General features: G+C 51.2%; 1 long non-coding RNA gene across 1 annotated transcript; it reads left to right on the forward strand.

Moving 5' to 3' along the window:
- The first annotated feature begins 519 nt into the window (after positions 1-519).
- On the forward strand, positions 520-1,944 carry LOC122475627. Its single transcript, XR_006295260.1, has 2 exons — positions 520-1,001; positions 1,178-1,944. It is a non-coding gene; the product is annotated as an uncharacterized LOC122475627 (long non-coding RNA).
- Positions 1,945-10,627: the final 8,683 nt, after the last annotated feature.

Below are 10,627 nucleotides of genomic sequence, written 5' to 3' on the forward strand. Positions count from 1 at the left end.
TGCCTTATCATGGTGGAGTTCTCAAATTGGAAAGAATGTTAGGAAAGTAACAGGCTGGATCAACTTTTTATTATGCACGCTGGGAAAGAACCCTACAAGGGATTCCCACTTCTCCTAGACCAGGCCCTCAGGGGCTAGAAAAGAGGGCACTGATAATAGCCTCTTACACTCCAGCCAGGGTTGTGTGGGGTTGGTGGCGGGGAGGGGGGTGACTTTCTACAATCCAACAAAATATATTTATCTAGGGTCAGTATTTCTCCTGAACACTACAAATGGAAGTTGTAGTCCTCTCTCCTTCTCACTTCATTTTTTCGCTGGTCCCTTAAATCTTAAAAAAAAAAAAAAAAAAAAAATTTATTCTTTATTTTTGGGAGAGAGAGAGAATGAGAGCAGGGGAGGAACAGAAAGAGAGGGAGACAGAATCCAAGCAGGATCCAGGTGCCAAGTTGTAGGCACAGAGTCTGATGCAGGGTTTGAAGTCGTGAACCGAGAGATCATGACCTGAGCCGAAGCCGAAGGCTTAACTGACTGAGCTACCCAGGAGCCCCTAAATCTTTTTAAAAAGCTTATTTTATGCCAGGCACAGAGGATGTAAAGAAGGTAAGGAATGGCCCCTGCTGTCGTGTCACGGTAGGGACGATGGACACGGAAAGAAAGAGTGTCGTCCCTCTGGGGCCAAGAGGACAGAGCAAGGATGAGCAGGCACCAGCTCACCCAGATGAAAATGGGAGTATCCACTTGCTTGTCTGGATGCCCATTTAACTGACATCAGGTGCACAAAGGTGCAGAGGAATAATGGGGTTGTTTGCTTCGCCCGGCAGGAGTCAGCGCTGTGAAGTTTCCACTGACCTGGGTTCAAATTTGGCTCTGCTCCCCAGCTGCATAACCTGGGGCGAGGGCCTTACCCTTAGAAAGGCTTCACTTCCTGCGAAAAATGAGGAACGGGCCAGCTGTCTTCTGCCAAGTGTAGATGTCTATAAGCACATGGCACATAATACTCGGTGAATAACATTCATCCTTTTCCTAGTTCCACCTTGATCCATCTTCCCCATAGCTTTTGAGCTAACAGCTTCCCCCTCTCTCACTGTCCTCGTCCCAGTTCACCAAAGACAATGGTGCCCCAGGAAATGTCTCTAGGGGGCTCCAGGCTGGCCCTTACTCCTCTCCTACTTTGCAGAAAACTTGGTGTCTTTCAAGTTAGAACTGGCGTTCAACGCTCATTTTATTCCGCTCCCCGCAAACGTCTTCTAAAGGCAAAGCCTCTCACCTCCAGCCAGAGCTCCCGGGAGCCCCGCAGCGCCTGAGAAATCACCCAAACCTGGCCTCCCACAAGAGGGTCGTCCTCTCCTGACAAATCGAGCCTGAAGCTGTTAAGATCTTTTCTGTTAGAACTTTTTAACGGCGTCATAAATCTTTTATTAACATTTGGTATTATACTAATTAAAACTGTTCTCTGTATGTATTATTAATTTCCCTAGCACTTCTTGCTGGGGTGACGTTTTTAGCCAGCTAAGCAGAATGTAGCACAGTAAATAAGAAGAAACTCATTTCCAGACAATTAGCCTTGCAGAAAAATAAGTTGGTTAATGGAAGGCATGATGATTACAAATTTTACCTAAATAAACAGGGTATCTTAATGGTAACTCTTCAAGCTAAGTAAACAGATTGGGGTGGTAATGTCCTAAGCAATACTTAAATGTAACAGTTTAATAAATTGGTAAATTACTCATTTCATCTTAGAACAAAATGGTAATACTGTAGTAATAACCTAGTATATATTCCGTAAATATGAAGCATTATCACTTTAGCTCTGTAGAAATCACCACAGTGATATGTCAGCATTGATCTAAAACTGCAGCATTTTATCTCAAGTTTATTACCCATTTTTGAGAATCGCTGAGATTTTCAGAGCATAATGGCAATAAAAGAAGAATTTAAAAAGCGCTTTAATGTGCATAAGTTAATCAGAGGTATCCTCGGGGGGAAAAGGAAATTTGGTAAAACATGAATTATAAGCATCATTTAAACTTACTTTGGACACTAGAGATAATAAATGGCACCATAATTTAGAAATAGCTTTTAACATCAATGACGGTAAGTACCACTTTACTGTTCATAAGAATTGCAGAGCAATGGTGCTGAGGCCAATTTTATTAGCCATTTTTTCTTTATAAAAGCAATCCAGCCCTTTCCACAACTGAGGAGACAGGAACAAGAGTTACGCGCTAATATGCAAAATGCATTTAAGTTTTTTGAAATAGAGAGTAATAAATTGTGCCAAAAGATAGAGTCTGGAGACAAATGAATGATCATTTAAAAAGGATAAGGCGCTCTCAGAGTTTACATATTTGGGGAAACTTGATAAAAAAAAAAAGCCAACAAATTGTTCATACATTTTCCCATTTGCCAAAGCATGTGGTGTGCTTTCAGATCCACGAGATGAAGTCATAAATCCCAGCGATTGGGAGATGCTGCAACAGAAATATATTTTTGTAAATTGTTGCCATTGACAAATCATTTTTAAACCATATAAAGTGCAGGTTCAACTTTCTCTTCATGGTGCCCTTCCTGCAGAGAAGCCTCAGACTCTGACCTCTGCTTACCAAGCACAGCCCGAGAGGGTGGGGCTGCTGGCTGCCACTCAGCTCAAGCAGAGCAGCTCAAGCTGTGGGTGGGAAGGTCGCCAGGACTCACTGAACCACCTACTAAGTGCCCGGCGTGCTGAGCCTTATGGGGCCCAGGAGAAGCTTGTCTGGGACGGTGCATGGCAAGGTGGGCAAAACCTGGCTGACGTGGAAGAAACAAATCCAAGACGTCAGCCCAGACTTTGACCTTCAGGACTTAGTAACTCAAGGCTGAAGGTCTTCTGCTTGTCACCTGATGAATTTGAGGAAAAAACAAAACAATCCTCCTTGCTTGATCTTTAATTCTTGGATGCCATATCGAGGAACACAGATGCCCTCCTCCCTGCTTTTGAACAGGAAGTTATAAAGGGGCCTAGGGTCTTCCTCAGAAGCAGCTCCTTCTGGAGTAGGTGGGGGTAGACTTCAATAATGCAGCGGGGAAGGAGGCAAAGAGAGGGGAGAGGAGAAGATGAAGGCAATGAGGGCAGCTCCCAGCAAGGCTCTTTGCTGTGTAGTTGCAGGCAGAGAGCAGGCCTGCAGGCCTTTTGTCCACCCCAACCCCAGCTTATCTATTTATGTACATCTTACCTCCAGATGCTTCATCACTGTCTGCTCACAATATATCACTGACACTCCCTCCCTCAGAGAGAGCCCAGGAAACAGCAAGTTTGCCTGGCCGCTTTGTGGGAAAAGCCACGAGGCTTTTCATGTTTCGTGTGAAAACTACACCTTCCATAACCATGGCTGTCCCATCTCCATAGAGCATTCCAACTTTGGCCGAAAACTTCGGCTTCTGAAACAGAGTAAAGCATCCTGGGCTAGTAGATAGAGAACCGCTGTAGTCAGAGAGCTATGTGACCTTGGACAAATGCATGTTAAAGTCACTGAGCCTTAGTTTTCTCATCTGTAAAATGGGGTTTCAAAACTATTTTATAAGATTATTGTGAGGATCAAGTGAGAAAATACATGTGATGTATTGAGCACGGTGCTTAACACACGGTAGGCACTCAGCACATATTGGGTTTCTCCCCTCTGTGGAGGCTGAACATCTGGATTCCAATCCACCTTCTGTTGGACATTGGTAAGTTATTCGACACCCCCAAACTCAAATTTCTTGTCATCAAAATGGGATCTACGTTCTAGGTTTGTTTTAACAGTTAAATGAGATCACTTGTGTAAAATGCTTAGTCCACAGCCTGGCCCACAGTAGATGTTCTGGAAATGCTACTTAACGTTGTTATTTAATAAACATGGACTGAGCAGTCACAGTGTGCCCAACATCAGCAACCCAAGTAAACAGAAACCCCAGAATACAGCAGAGAAGCTGGTTACTCTTACTTAGAATAATCTAGATTTTCAACCGTCTAGAAGATTCTGCATTGGGGAGATATTGCACAGACTGGGTGAGTCAGGGCTCTACACTCAGACATAACTTGGTTTGAATTCTAGCTCCATCACTTAATGTCTGACCCTGAGCAAGTGACTTGTCTTCTCTGAGTTTGCTTTCTCTCTGGGAGGAGAGCAAGAACAATTTATCTTGTGAAAATTCATCTACCACAGATAATAAGTATAGTAAATGTACCACAGTGCCTATCGTGCATCAGGCTCCTGGTGAAATGCTCGATGGATTATGTCACTTAATCCTCAAACAACCTTGCGAGGAAGATCTATCCTTACAAAGTACAGACTAACTAGGACACTGAAGCTCAGAGAGGCAAGGTTACTTGTCCAAGGCCACACAGCTGGTGAGTGGTAAAACTGGGACTTTAACCCAGTCCAGTTAAAGCTCCATACATGCTGTGGGCACTTTGGTAGATTCGGTACAGGCACACGTGTGGTTTGTCTCCTGCACATGCTACCTCTCTTCCTTGACCAGAAGTCCTCAGGGTCTAGCAGCTGAGGGCTGCATCATGGCTCATTAGCACCCATGGGGGGTTCATTAGAAACTGTTAGTTAGCCTGGGCTTGGGGAGAGGGCAGTGGAAGACGCCTGAATCCCTTAGGGATTCCCTAAGGTGGAAGGGTCTTCCCTTCAGTGCCTTTCAACCAACTTTAGGTGGCTCAAAACAGCAATAGCAGTTTACAGTCCTCTTGCAAACACAACCCAGAATATTCTGGTTTGTATCTGAAGTTGTTTAGGGATGATGATTTTCAAGGCGGTCAGAATTCCCTCTGGCAGTCATGAAGACATTGGCTTTAATAACAAGGAGGTTTGAGGGACGTTTTTGGGTAAAAGCCAATGAGCTGGACTCAGTCCATAAAGGTTAAAGTCCTGGCATCATGGGACTTAGGGATGCTGTGTTACTCCACACAGTCTCAGTTTCCTCATCTGTAAAATGGGGATTGCAGTAGTACCTATCTCCTAGGGTCCTTATAAAGAAGTGCCTTCTGGAGGTAGATGGGGATAGACTCCAGAGATTGTGCAGATGTTCCATCAGATGGAAGCTGCTAGGCCCTCTCAGCCTGGGCTTGGGATCCACCATGGGAGAGTACAGGTGGTTGTAGCTCTGAGGGGACTCCAGGAGTTGGGGACTAGGTGTAGGGCCCATCCCTGTTCAGAGTGTCCCGAGCTGCCCCCTCTGACAATGAACTTGAAACTATAGTCATTAATAAAGGCGACCCCTCCCAGAGCCCTCTCCCTGATTCTTCCTGGAGTTGGGTTTCCTCTCTGCTCTCCCTACCCGCCCCCCCCCCCCAGTCCCATTACTTCCTAGGAACAAAAGTGTGCCGGCTGTGGCAACCGAGACAGCATTTGCGAAAGCGCGCTGTTTAGCACATTGGATATTCGAGGGTGCCCCTCTGAGCCCACACCTCCTTCTCCAGTCCCAGGGGCTCAGCGGGTCCTATTAGTACCCAGGAAGGCAGACCTTAGCGAGAGGATTGGGTCTTTTCCTGGAGCACTCCGTATTTTCCTGCAGGCTGCATCGCTGCTAGGAGGAAGGAGTGAATTGTTCCTGGGTTGGGGATGAAGGAGGCAAAGAACGCTTGGCTGGCCGTCGCAGGTTCCGGGCCTTCCGGAGTTTCAGCGCGTCGTGGATAAATCCATCGATCAAGAAGGCTTGATAGCGAAGCCAATACATTCCAGGTAGCGGGCCAGAGCTGGGGCCGGCTTCTTTAACATCAGGGGAGTCTGGGTCAGCACAAGTCTCTCTAATGACCCCGTGGCGGGTTGAAATGCCATGTGTGGCCAGTGGCGAGATACAGCCAGTCCCGCAGGCGGCCAGGCGTTTCAGTCCAGAGCCGAGTTCCAGCGCGAGGTGAACCTGGGCGAGTCTCCTGACTTTTCTGCTCCCCAATTTCCTTATTTGTAGGATGGGAACACAGGACTGTTCTGGGGGCTCAATGAACGGGTTGTTGGAAGGTGTAAAAACCTCCGATCAAATATTCTGTTCAAACACGTTTTTTTCTTCTTCCACCCCACCTCCTCTCCACACCAACTGGGAGCATATCAGAGGGGTCTAATAACTAACTCATTAATTGGCAGCCGGTCTGACACTTAAGAGATTAACTTTATTGGATCATTTCAACTAAAGTGAGCGTCAGATATGGCCACTGATCTCAAGGTAACACGAGGATACTGACGCGTCTAACCCGATCAAGCCAGGCCCCAATTCGGGAATGACTTCTCTAACAACGACTCCACCTTTAGTGATGGCAGGAGGAATGGCCTCACTGGGGGACACTACCCTATTCCTGCCCTTTCTTCTCAAAGGGCGACACCTCCAATTAAACACCTACATTTTTTAGGAGGCGTTTAATTAGATTTCTGACCTATAAATACATTTTAAAATGTTTTTATTCTCATAATAAGCTGATAATCAGCTGTACCATAAGCCACGGGTTTTTATTTCCCCTGGAAGAGTCCTTAATGACTAGATAGCCCTAATTTTACACATGCGGAAACTAAAGCGCCGAGATGCAAAGCCACTCGCTCAGGGCCACACAGAAAGGGAGTGGCGGAGCTGAGTGAAGAACTTCATCCAGCTACCCGTTGGGTGGCATGGGGGAAGGCACCGATCACTGTCGAAATTCCGCGAGGAATTTGCAAGTTTCTGACCCACAAGAAATTGTGCGACTGGGACGGCATCGCTGAGAGGAGATGCTCAAACCCGAGCGGATGCTTGGAAATGTGCGGCCTCGCCGCTACCGGCGGGTTTCGCATTAGGAAACCCGCCTTGGGTGTTAAGAAACCTTCACTACAGAGTGCAGGCGCCTGCACCACGCCGCCGTTCTGCGTTTCAGTTGCGGAGGCCGAGGTTGAGATTCCGGCCAAGGTTCCCAGGAACCTTCAGTGCGGTAGCAACCTAGGCCGGATCTGGGGTCTAGCGGTCTCGGCGGAAGATCGGAGGCCCTGTTCTGAGGCCCCTAACCCGGAGCGCCTCGCCAGACCGCGGCAGAACAGACGCTCGCCGCCCGCTGCAGCACCGGCCTCGGCCGCCGAAAAGGCGCAGCTGGCGGTCGGCCCGGCCTGCACAAGGCCGCGTTCTTCGGCCGCAGGTTTTCGAGAAGCGCCGCAGGCCCCGGCAGGCCACGAAAAGTTGCCCGGCCCAGGGGCGCAGTGGGGCCTCCGGAGTCTCACCAAGGAGCTGGGAGCGGCCAAAAGAAGCTAAGTCTTTCCGCTCCTGCTGGGAGGGCAAATATGCACAAGCCTGGGGAGGCCAGAGGCGCTGGGCGCCCTTGGAACGCGCCCAGTCCAGCCCGGGCGGGAAGGTCCTTTAGCTCCACTAATAACCCCCGGCCTCGTGTCCGGGTGGCTGCAGGTGTCCCGTAGGCCGCCTCCCCAGCCTTCACTAGGCTAAGTCTCCCTTTCCTCTCAAATATTAGAGTGCTTGGTTTGGGGAAAAGAGAGCGAGGGGTCCGCGGCAGCCGCGCGCCCCAGAACTAATTTCTGAACTTCTTTGAGGCTTCGTTTTTCCAACGGCAAAGTGATGCGGGGCATCCACACCCCGCAGAAATGTGTGGGTCATGGTAAATCACACTGCATGCAAAGCTTGCTGTCCCTGGCCGGTGCTGTACAGGTTTTTGCTGCAGGGGAATCGTTTCCACTTGAGGGACGCGAGAGGGTAGCCCCAGAGCTAGTGTCTGTTCTTGTGATCGGCCGTGGCCGTGTCCCCCCCAGACTCTACTGGCTTTGGGGCCTCCCAGGGATAGTTGAGCACAGCCTAACTCCTAGCCTCTGGACCGGCAGCCTCGCCCCTCTTGGCTTGGGGCGCAGGCATCCCTGCCTGAGGGTGTGCCCCCCGAAACCAGAGCACGAGGAGAGCGCTCGCGCGCGCTAACAGTCTGCGCAGGCCGACAAGCTGCCTCGTGCCTCCCAGTGCGGCATCTGTAAAATGGGTGTGGCTTTAGAGACACTTGAACCGAGCACGGGGAAGGGCAGCGAGTCCAAGTCTTCAGCCTTCACGCAGAGGCCTGCTGCTTCTCGTCCTTAATTCCCTCCGCGGTGGGGCTGGACGTCCACAGGCACCCGCTGCCTTTGGAGCCTCTGTTGCTTCCTTGGGCACAGGTGGGTCTTAAATTTGGGAGCAGATCGCCAAGGAACCGTTCATGTGGGCTTCCCAGCCTACTCTGGATTCTCTTTCCCCTACACTGAACCTTAAGGGCGCCTGACTGATCTGGATATGTGTGCGCCCAGACTCTGCCCGGGAGGGCCGTGAGGAGTGGGAGCTCTTAACAGGGCGTCAAGGGGCTCCAGTCCCGCGCAGCCACAGTGGAAATAACCTCCAGGCTTTGCACGTCCGTAGGAGGGGGTTAGGCACTAAACACCCTTGCCAGCTTAGCAATCTATCCTTCCCTTTGGGGGCGCCCACACTGCTCTGGGTGGGCGTGAGCGAGCCACAGTCCCCAACCAGCCCCACACCAGTGGGCTCAGCACCCTAACTCAGAGGGACTCCTAGCCAGTCAGTCTCTGGCTGGGGAAGGTTTAGTTGGGGGCAAGCGCTCAGAGAGGACGCAAGCCCCAGAAGCACACGGAGAGGAAAAAACTGATGTCCCTGAGAGCCGAAGCAAGACTAGGTGCCCATCCCTGGGGCTTGTCTGAACGCCGACCCCAGGTGAGCCTCTGGGTCAGAGACCTTTTGCTCAAAGCAAGGTACCAGAAGGAAATAAAAAGACGTGTGTGTGTGCCCCGAAAAGGCCCAAGATTCAAGGGTTAGCCTGGCAAAACAAAAATACTTTAGAGAAACAAAACCACTAAGACTTATTATAAAGAAAAAGATTAAAAGTGAGGGAAACCGGAAGGGGACGCCAGTTTCTGAGGAAGGGGCCGCTTGGCCGGCAGAGGTAAAGAAGGTCGTTCTTAGATGCTCAAGTCCCCGGCCGGATAGCCCACGTTCCCATCCCGATGGGGGCGTCCATCATGCTTTTTAGCGGAGAAAAATCTTAGAAGCATTTCAGGGAAACACCAAGGAAGGGACCTGAAGGTCTGAGTCCCTCTAGTCTCTCTCTGGGGGTGTCTGTAAGTCACCAGTGACCCGGATTCCGGGCAAGGCTTGGAGGTGGAGGCGAAGGCAGCAATGATGGGAGCCGCAGAGGTGTTTCTCAGACTACCCGCACCCCTCTCTCGAGCCCCGCCAGTGTACAGAATCCCGCAGCCCGCGTCCTGCGAAGGCGCCCAAACACGCGAGCCCCGCGGGGCGGCGCTTGGTCCGGAGGGAAGCGGCGTGATGAAGCGGGTGAGGCTGTCACAGCGCCCGAGGGACAGCCCCAGAACTGGTAGCCTCAGGAAGCTAATGGGAGCTGGGCCGGGAGGAGGGCACGAAGGAGACGAGGAGCCAGTGACCGAGAGAAAGACAGAAGCAAAGAGATTCTGAGACCAGAAGGGGAAAGCAAAAAGGACAAGAAGAGGGAAGGAGGAAGACAGGTGAAAAAGAAACCGAGAGGGGGAGGGGGGGGGGAGAGAGAGAGAGAGAGAGGATGGACGGGAGAGTCTGAAATGGAGAGGGGGGAAGAGACGACAAAGAAAGAGTTGGAAAAACTAAAAGCAACAGTAAACGAATTATACAGGAAAGCAAAAAACTGTAAAGGAAAAGCAAAAGTCCTAGGAACACAGAGACCAAGAGTAATGAATAGAATAGAAAATAGAGAACATCGTAGAGAAAGAAGTGGAGAGGCCAGACATAAGAAAAAATTTAAAAGACCTAATAAAAGGGAGGAAAAAAAATCAGGGAGCAAGAGGAAATGTTCACGAACGCTTCGACCGTGTGTCTTGTTGGAAGGGACCACCTAACGCCCAGCGCGTGATCCAGAAATTCCCAGCTTCCGACCGGAGGTAAAGCTGGGTGAACTGGGCCTGGCTGCTTTCACACCTGGGCTTGGTGTTCCCGGCGTTCTGGGCGCCCCGCCCCTCTCGTGTGCAGTGACGCCGCCCGGGTGCGGTGACGTCACGTGACGCCACGCTCCACCTGTGGTCCCACGCAACCCAAAAAGGTGCAGGTGTTCTGAATTTGTGCCCCGCACTTACTCCTCAGACGCCGAGCGTTTGGAGACCAGGAAGCGCGCGGATTCTGTGCCCACGGCCCGCCCACAGTGCGCCCAGATCCCCCATAGCCAGTCCTTGGGTCCGCCCAAGACCCGAGGCCTCACTGGAAAAAGAGGACAGTGGGCACGGGGGTGAGGGCTTCGAGTTCTTAGAAGTTCGAGGCCGCGGGGCCTCTCACCTCCTAGGTGGGTCCGGCCACTGACGACCTAACTGTTGGCCCACCCGGGGCCTGTCATCCCCATCCCTGCCTGGCGCGGGCCTGCGACCTCTGGGCCTAGAGTGCCCTTCCCACGTCCGCCCTACACCGCCGGCACCCAAACTGCCGGCGGCCGGCACGCACTGACCTGCACCGCGGATCCTCCGCGGGGCCCGGGGCCGGGGTCGCAGCTGAGGCGAAAACCGACGAAGCTTGGAGATGTGGATGCGCCCCCGCACACTGCGGCTCGGCCTCTACCGCCGAAGGGGTGGGGCGCAGGGCCGGCCTCGAGGAGCATTATTGGAACGAAAACGAAATAAAAGCGGCG

The sequence above is a fragment of the Prionailurus bengalensis genome, chromosome A1, assembly GCF_016509475.1.
Source record: "Prionailurus bengalensis isolate Pbe53 chromosome A1, Fcat_Pben_1.1_paternal_pri, whole genome shotgun sequence".
NCBI classification, from domain to species: Eukaryota; Metazoa; Chordata; class Mammalia; order Carnivora; family Felidae; genus Prionailurus; species Prionailurus bengalensis.